This window comes from Charadrius vociferus, unplaced genomic scaffold, assembly GCF_000708025.1.
Source record: "Charadrius vociferus isolate BGI_N301 unplaced genomic scaffold, ASM70802v2 scaffold158, whole genome shotgun sequence".
Taxonomy (NCBI): Eukaryota; Metazoa; Chordata; class Aves; order Charadriiformes; family Charadriidae; genus Charadrius; species Charadrius vociferus.
The window spans coordinates 1,715,392-1,725,198 of NW_009661372.1; positions in this window are offsets into that span (position 1 = coordinate 1,715,392).

Genomic DNA, 9,807 nt, shown 5'->3' on the forward strand with positions numbered 1-9,807 from the left:
GCAGGTTTAGATTAAACATTAGGAAGAAGTTTTCACTTTGAGGGTGGCAAGGCACTGGAACAGGTTGCCCAGAGAGGTTGTTGAGGCCCCATCCCTGGAGGTGTTCAAGGCCAGGCTGGACGTGGCCTTGGGCAACCTGGTCTAGTGGGAGGTGTCCCTGCCTACAGCAGGGGCGTTGTAACTCAATGATCTTCAAGGTCCTTTCCAACCTAAACCATTCTGTAATTTCGATGAATTTATTGATACCTTTTCAATAATTTGTCAGACAATAATACAAAGAAACGTGTAGCAAGAAAAATTTCTTTTTTCTAGATGCTCTTCAAAATGCTATTCTATGCAATAGGAAAGATGTGGTTTAAATGGGAAGTGCAAAATTCATGTAAATGACCGCTATTTTAAATTTATAATAAGGTAATTTTGAACTTTTTCCTTCAAGTTTTCAGGTTTGACACCAGGCCACAAAAATAAATTATTCACACAGTGTTTTTCAGGCTGTGCATGCAAGGTGAATGCCCCTCATCCCTTTTGCTGTACTTGTGTAGTCCATGGAGTCTCATGTATTACTTTAATGACTGCATAATCATTCAAAAAGCAGTGTGCAAATTGGCTTCTGGTCTTTTTCACCAATTTTTCACTTTAATGGTATCATAAACAAACTCATCATCTTTAAAAGAAGTACCTCCTAGAGGTAATAGAAAAAAAACCCCATCGGTTAGATCATTATAATTAGACTAACCTTCTGCCTCTCCCAAACCACTCAGGACTCTAGAGTAATCTTAATTAGTGAGCTTTAACAAGAGACCTGATACTAATTTGTATAAAAAAGGTCTGGCTAAGTGGATGAATTACTTACCTGAGCTGAAGCCAAACTCTTTATGTGTGAAGCCTATGCACAAGGGTGCTTAAGCGCTGCACTTTTCAGATACACCGATTTCAGTGTAGATTCTCTGGTTCCCAGTTGACCTACGCTCAGCAATGAGTTCTTGCCAGTTTTGAACTTCCAGCAGCCCCACAAATGGCTTACTTGACCCTCACAGAAATTAAAGCGTCCTAATAGCCTGTTGCCAGTAATTGCGAAGAACAATGCAGTGGCTAAGGACTATCTTGACCTTGCTTCCTTTCTCCGGGAGCTTCCAAGTCAGGGTCAGAAGTCAGAGTACAATCAGAATCCATTAGCATTCTTTACCCCCTAGAAGTTATACAGAGAAGTCATATGAAGGCTGAGCTTTCTATCTACTTTCTATCTACTATCTGCTGAACTTTCAATCTACTTTCCAAAACTATTGCACTGCACAACAGTCATGCAGTCAGGCCTTTCACATATAAATAAATGAATGAGGAAACAGAAGGACTGACATAACCTTCCCTTGGAATCCAGTGGTTAAAATGTTTTTAATGCAGTAGATAGGGCATGAAGCTGAAAAACAGAAACCAAATCTAGTTCCTTGCCTTGATCTCAAATTTGAGAAAGAACTTTAGGCAAGCCTCTTAGGACCTTAACAAGTTAAATTCTTAAATCCTAAGCAGTCTTGAAAAGTCTTTCTTTACATGTCTGTTATGGCTGTCCTCTCTAAAATTACCCCAGAGGTGGGTATGCATCATTGGACAGCAAGAACTCAGAGGATGACAAATCATTTCACAGGAGTTCTTATTCATATATTCATTTGAAAATTGCTCTCGACATATGATTTTTTCTGATTGGAACAAACTGAATACACTTGTTCATTTTCCAGGCATGACTGCCATGAATTGAAGAATTACAATCAGGTATTAATAAAGATACTATTACAGGCCGTAGGGACATTCATTGGCAGAGAACCAAACAAGATCACTATGTGCATGGTTTTCTTTATAAAATAACTGCTATTCATTCAGAGCCTTGTATCACCATAACTGACAACCACTTATGGATACTCACTTATGGTGACCATTTTCAGAACTCTTATGCATATTTACTCACTATATGAAGCCAGTCATCACTTTCCAAAACTAATAAAAACCAGAAGCCTACAACTAGTCCCAAAATATTGTGACTGAATGATTGCCTGCCACTGTTGTCAACACTTCTGGGAGTTTTCTGTTGGAACAGAAGCAACAGAGAGGCCAAGTAATGCACTTAGCTCCTCTCCTATTCTATTTGCTTCAAAAGAAACAAAATCTGTGCAGACCTGTCTCTGCACTCAGTTGTGCAGATGCTGCTGCACCAGCCTTATGAAGACCTTGTGAATGAATTCCTGTAAATTTTTCTCAGTAGTACAAAAGACTTTTCTCTTTACTCTCTCATGTAGTATTAAAACAAGTCACAGGTCCATGGTGCACACGTGCGCACACACACACAGAAGTCAAGCTGTGATAAAGAAGTAACACTGAAGTAGGATAACTTATTTATTAGCAGACTTTGCTAACGCTAAAAAATCAGGAAAAAAAGCAAATAAGAAATTAGAATTTCCTTCCTACAGTTATTATAAATAAAAATGCAGAGCATAATGAAATTGCAGGAGTGCTAGATGAAAACTTCACTGCATTTGCAAGAGAAAAAGAAAAAGAAAAAAACCCTAATGTTACTACTTACACATTCTGTTTCACAGCTTACTGCATCCAAGACAGGCTTTTACTACAGAAATGAAAAGACATAAGTTAGAACCATGGCCAGATGTATATAATTTAGGCAATTTGAAAAAATATAGGAAGAAAAATCAGGAAATGACAATCACCAGGTGGAGCATGTATTCAGTCTATTCTTCAAAGGACTGAAAAGTCAGGCCTAATTTGGAGAGCGTGAAGAAACCGTGGTGGGTGCCCAAGCTATTTGTGCAGTGATACCATCCATGAGTCTTAACATAACCTAGCATATTGCTCCACTCGCTACAGAAAGGAAGGTCCACCTTCTTAGAAAATTACATCAGAAAATGAAAAATCAGAAATAAGAATGCATCCTCTTTTGTCCAAACGACTCAAGTCTGCTGACTAACATCTCTTCACCATTCCAACAGAAAGCCAGATGACCAAAATACCAGATTCTACCACCGATGTGTTCCCCCAAGATATGACATTAAAGTTGCTAAAAAATACTTAAAGAATTGAGACTTGCATCATAAACACTGATCAGTTAGGAACTGCATAGACACTTCTTTCCATCACTTACTCATGCTCTGTTTCAAAATAGAAAAATAAACACCCCAAACTTACTTATACCCCGGGCTTTATTATTGTTATTATTAGTTTGTGCCCACCGTCTCTTGTCCTATCAGTTGGCACCACTACTTCCATCAGTTATTTACACCCATTGATGAGATCCCCCTAAGCCTTGTCGAGGCTGAACAGTCCCAGCTCTCTCACCTGCTCCATGATGCTCTAGTCCCATAGTCATCCTCATGACCCTTCACTTGACTTGATCCAGGACGTCCGTATCTTTTGTGCACTGGGGAGCCCAGAACTGGACCGAGCACTTCAAATGCGTCTCACCAGGACTGAGGGGAAGGATCACCACCCTCAGCCTACTAATGACGCCTTTCCTAATGTAACCCAGGAGACTGATGGCCGCCTTTGCCACACGGGTGCATTGCTTGCTCACAGTCAGCTAGTGTCCCCCAGGACACCAGGTCCTTTCCTGCAAAGTTGCTTTCCAGCCTGTCAGCCCCCAGCATAGATGGGTGCTTTTGTCCTTTTCTCCCCCTGAATCTTATATTTGAGTAATCTTTTCTGCTATCACAAATCCAGCAGTCATCTCTGGGCTGAAACATACAGATGTAGTTTTCTACTCTAAACTTGCTTCTCAGTCAAACATGTGTTCCAGCCTTTCTTCCTGCTATCTTGTTAGGTCTATTCACCAGCTAGGCTACTTCCCTAATTTTACCTTCCAGCCATTTCTCCCACATCCTTCCTGAATCAATGATGACAGCAGCACCATCCTTTCCATACACATATACTGGGCATCAGAGCCCATATACTGGGCATTAAATATTCAGAGAACTTTGTTGTCTGAGGCACATTGCTTTTGCCTCAAGCCTATGGTCTCTCCTACACACTCACAGAGCCAACACTCTCCTCAAGGTTCCTGCTACCACTTTTGTATTGCAATTATTGCCACATCATAGTCCGTGGCCTTTACTAATACAGTTCTGTGCCTTGGTACTGTATGCATAGATCATCCTCCTACAAAGTAATTTTCAACTTAGCACCCATCTCTTTGCAGCCCTCCATATGCATTAAATAAAAGCTTTTTATCTTCACTCTCAAGATAGTAGTATTCTTTCCCAGACACTACTGGAGTCAGCAGAAAACTGTGTATAGACAGTTATTATGGTGAGGTGAAGTAGCAAGCAGTGTCAAACCTGAGGTCTGCCTCTCAGTGCTGATCACCAGTGCAAGCAAATAACAGTGCCATAATGATCACATTCACATGGCTTCTGGAAAACTCAGAGCAAAACAAGCTTGAGCCTGCTTCAAATATGAGCAAACAGTATTTGAAATGGGAGAAGAGCGCTTTTGTGTCTGTTCATAATGCATTGCGTATTTACAAGGTAGTCTGAAAATGAGGACAAAGACACACTAAATGGCATTAAACTAGGAAAAGCAACAAGGCAATAATCCTTTGCAGAAAACCAACTATTATATGCTCTTTCTTCTCTGTCAGATGTTAAACTACTTCTATACTTTGAAGAATCTCGGTTTCTTATTATCATTTGAAAATAGCATATTTAATATATTTTGAAATAGGCTTTTTACTGTCTTAGAAACTTTATTAAAATGCTGGCACCTTTCTCTCAAGAAGTTTTGCTCTATGCTTTTGCGCTTACTGCCACTGTTCTGCAATACCTTTTAATAGCAATTTCAGTGGGATACATTGACAGAATCCACCCCTTGCAAAGCAGCTGCAAAAACTGCTATACCAGACAACATCACCCTTCTGGTGGAGTGTTTCTAGACTCTTCCATATTTAATATTTTAAACTTTTACAAAGTCTTAGCCCATCATATAAAAAAAATAAGACTATGCTCAACATGTGAAATGCTTTCTGTTTCAGTTTCTTGTATTGTATTATATTCTCAACACACAGAATCTACTATGCCGTATGTTTATGTATGAGCCCAGTTATAGCTGGATATTATTCCAGTCAAACCAACATGCAACCAAATGCTACTGTATTACTTCTGTAAGGGTGTGTTTTGTGAATGTCATGTACTTGCTATAATATGGGTGATTTAATGATATTAATTCACACCAACAATCCAGTGAACATGCTCTTTAGGAAAAGACTAGTCAGAAAATGCAACCGACCTTGTTTTTAACACATTAACAAGCCATATATAAATATATAGTGAACCTGGTTAATAATTTAATTATTGTATTGAAATGGGAATTCTTATTTATACAAGAAAAAGATTGAAAAATAGATATTAAAAATTGCGTGGTAGTCTATAAAAATGTTTTATGAAATGAGTTATTTTGACTTTTAGGACAGAACAGAAAAACTGGCTCTTGTTATTCTAGACTTATTTTACTTATTACTTCACTTCTAAAAATGTTTGTGTCTTCATAAACACTTACCAGCTACTGCCCTTGTTATGTACACACATGTTCTTCAGTGAAATTCACTGTATTTCAATCCTAAGTGATCACATCCCTCTGTTATTAAAGAAGCAGAATTAACTGGGAGATTGCTTCCTATGTAGAATCCATTCAACACTCAGCTACACTATGAGCACTTTGAGCACTTACATTTCAAAAATATTTCTCAACTTAATGAGTATTTTAATGTATATGAAAAACAGAGCCTGGAATGATGATCTTGTGGTGAACTCCAACATGGGACATTAAGTTTAAATGTGTAATGCACATTGTTTTTTTCTGCAACCTTTCATAAATCACTTAATAATTCCTATATCCTACATTTCCCTTTTATAAGAAGCAGTTTCAGTAGTTCATCTGGCTATTTCAGTTGCTTGTTGTGTGATGCTGAAATTTTCTCTTACCACACATACCTAGAGAGCTAAGTAAAGAACAGGATCCTAATGTCAGCTAGATCTTTTAAGTTTTATCATAATTTCCAAAAGTACATAATTTCCAATAAAAGAAAGGGAGCAAGCCCAGAACAGATGCCTTAATATCAGTAAAAAGAAACTCCTCTGGAAAAAGTCAGAGCACAAGCTGCTACACAGGAAGCTACAAGTCACAGAATACCTTCTGATTTTGTGGTTTTCAATGTCTAGTTAACTTTCATTCTATGAAACTTCTTAAATTCTTAAATTTGGTTCATGAAACATGAACAATTAATTGAAATTGCTAAAACTTACTTCATGTCATTTTCAATACAAAACAAACTTAAAGTGTATTTCATTATGTCTGTACTGTGCATATGTGTGTGAGTGTCTGCAATCACCACAAATTTCAGTAAGTACTCCAAAAATATGACTTATATGCATGGCTTCTAGGATCAAGGCCACATGTAGCTGCAAGATGGTCTGCACAGCTGCTACCACATCACATAAGCCTGGAGAGTGTCAAGATAAAGGGAGGGAAATGGGACCCAGTCATAACCCCCTTATTCCTTGAATAACTTACCACTCCGACTCCCCTGTATTTTTCTGCAACATAATTTGTCCTACAAATACATGCTGCCCTGCCACGTGCACACACAGGCAGCTGTTCTCAAAGTAGAGAAAGCATGGGAGAGCATGCCAAAATAGCTGAGTGAAATACTGACATGAAAGGAAGAAAGGTCAGAACAAAGCATCAAAGTATGAAAGTGTTATATGGGGCAATGCCTCAAAGCATCCTGACTGTGACAAGCTGACAAGAAAATCTTGACTCAGAATGAATTTAAGTCAAAAAATAGTATGACAAAGAGCCAATGAACCAGCTGTGAGGCACAGTGATTCTAAACTCTGGAAGGCCACTGAGGCTTAAAAAGATAAAAGCAACAAAACCACATAATTTCATCAGTGACTGACTGAGTAACAAGAAAAGAAAACTGTTGGATGAAGGGCCATGTATGTCACCATGGTCTACGAGAAACTTCGAAAGCAAGTTACTTCAGTGTTCAGAGGATATGGATAGGAAAATTGAAGTTATGACCCAGTAGGCTACACAGACAGAGAACAACTCAAACATGTGTGAGGCCAGGCTGGAACTAGTTGGAGTCACAGAACCACGGAGGGCTCCCTGGTCCCGTTTTTGTCTTCCTCTTTGCTAAGGTGCACAATGGAATTTAAGACTGGCATATCTAGGTACCTCTTTATTTTCCTTGGAAGATCTTTCCTTACTGAGTTTCTAATGCCAGTTTTACACTCTGCATACAAATCCAATCTAGATATGAGATCATGCTCCTTCATTTTTAAAAATATATTGACAGTATTGAGTGCATCACATGCAAGACTGTTTTATATGCAGACATAATCAAATGCAGCTACTTCTCATGTAGAATACTATAGCTATTTGCCATCAGTGGTACTAAAAAGCAAAGAATACTCTATGGCAGTTGACTGACTTTAGGTAGGCTGGATATAACTGCCCAAGGCAGAATTTTTCCAAAACAGCAGTGGTATATACCCATCATATGCAGTTGGAGCCAAAGCATTCGTGACAACTATATGTTTAACCTGAAATAAAGCTCCCATTGGAACAAAATATCATTACTACATTATGAATGGATGGGTTCAAAGTAGTTTAAGTTGGCTCTTTATTGATCAAAATGAATCCTCCTACTACTACTGCTACTGAACAACCAGTATCAATTTCTGAAACATCCTAAATGGAACTCAAAGGTTTTATTTTGAAGGACTAGCCTGGCCAGATCCCACTCGCATGTAAGACTTGATAAAAATTACAGCCAAAAGTGATTTAGTTGCAGTTCACTTACAAGAGATGCCTGAGCACCAGTTAGAAATTCAACATTCAAATAAAAGAAGATTTAAATGCTAGATCCTGCAGACAAAATGTATTACAGAGACAGCTGACCACAGTTGTATTTGTTTAAACATTCAGACTTCAAAGCAGAATTCCAGGCACAACAGTGCCATCCAGGGGCCAGCTAATTGCTGGTGAACGTCCAAAGAATTTTCTGAAACAGATTTTATTCGTATAAACAAAAAGGTTTTCTATTTAAATATTTTCAAATATGTCCTCAGTTCTTTTGAATACTGCAACAGATAAACAGCAAAATGAAACAATATCTGTTTAATTCTCTAGAAATGCTAAGAGTTGCTTACATTTAGGCATTAATTTTGTAAAAGTCCTGTTTCAGTAAAATAGAAAAATATTTTTAAAAATTTAAATCCACAATTCCTTCTAGCATATTAAACTGGAAATAATAAGGAAAAGTTGTGATGAAACTTTGCCAAACTCGCAAAGTACAAAATGCAGGCTCAGCCCCACTTCACTACAGCCACTTTAAATGAACTGTGTATATAAAATTGCACAGAGCTGAAGCTTCAGACAACTTAATTTCTGCACAATCCATACCCCGCCTTTTGCACAAATGGAAAAATAAATCTGAAAATTTTAAAGGAGTTTGAAAGCGGAGGCTGTTTTTGTTCAAGAAGGCCAAGTGCTGGGTCCTACACTTGGGTCACAACGACGCTATGCATCACTGCAGGCTTGGGGAAGAGTGGCTGGAAAGCTGCCCAGCAGAAAAGGACCTGGGGGTGTTGATGGACAGCCGGCTGAATATGATCCAGCAGTGTGCCCAGGTGGCCAGGAAGGCCAACAGCATCCTGACCTATATCAAGAATAGTGTGGTGAGCAGGACTAGGGAAGTGATCATTCCCCTGTACTCAGCACTGGTGAGGCCCCACCTCAAGTACTGTGTTCAATTTTGGGCCCCTCACTACAAGAAAAGACATAGCGGTGTGTCCAGAGAAGGGTAAGAAAGCTGGTGAGGGGTCTGGAGCACAGGTCTTAGGAGGATTGGCTGAGGGAAGTGGGGGTGTTTAGCCTGGGGAAAAGGAGGCTGAGGGGAGACCTTATTGCTTTCTACAACTACCTGAAAGGAGGCTGTTGCAAGGTGAGGGTTGGTCTCTTCTCCCAAGTAACAGGGGATGGGACAAAAGGAAATGGCCTCAAGTTGTGCCAGGGGAGGTTTAGACTAGATATTTGGAAAAAGTTCTTCACCAAAAGGGTTATCAAGCACTGGAACAGGCTGCTCAGGGAAGTGGTGGACTAGTCACCCCTGGAGGTATTTAAAAGATGTGTAGATGTTGCGCTTAGGGACATGGTTTAGTGGTGGACTTGGCAGTGTTGGCTTTATGGTTGGACACGATGACCATAAGGTCTCTTCCAACCTAGACATTTCTATGATTCTATCATAAGGAAACGGAACAGGGGAGGATAAAGCAAAACCTTGAAATACAGCACTGTTTGCCATTAACGGATGTACGCCGTTTTAGGCTAGTTCCGTAACGCCTGCAACAAGACGTAAAAAGCAAGAATCCCAGATTACCTCTGAGGTTGTAAACTATCCCAAGGGGAGGATTTCTCTTTAGTTCGAGGATTTAGAGGTGTACACCTCTTCAGGTCTTAGATTTGGCCGGCGGGAGATGCAATGCAGCAGCAGAGAATGCACGGCAGCAGTGAGAAGTCTCAGGTTTAACCCCACGCGAGGCCAACTCTTTTCCACAGAGCTGCCCGGGACGCGCCCCGCACGGGTCCGGCTCGGCATCCTCTTCCCACCCGACGTTGCCTATCATCCGCCAGAACCAGAAGAAACGCCTCTTCACCCCCATTTCTAAATGAAACGGGACCCTGGGCTGGCGGGGCAGGAGCGCACGGAGAGGAAGGGGGAGGCCGAGAGCCGCGGACCCCCCCACT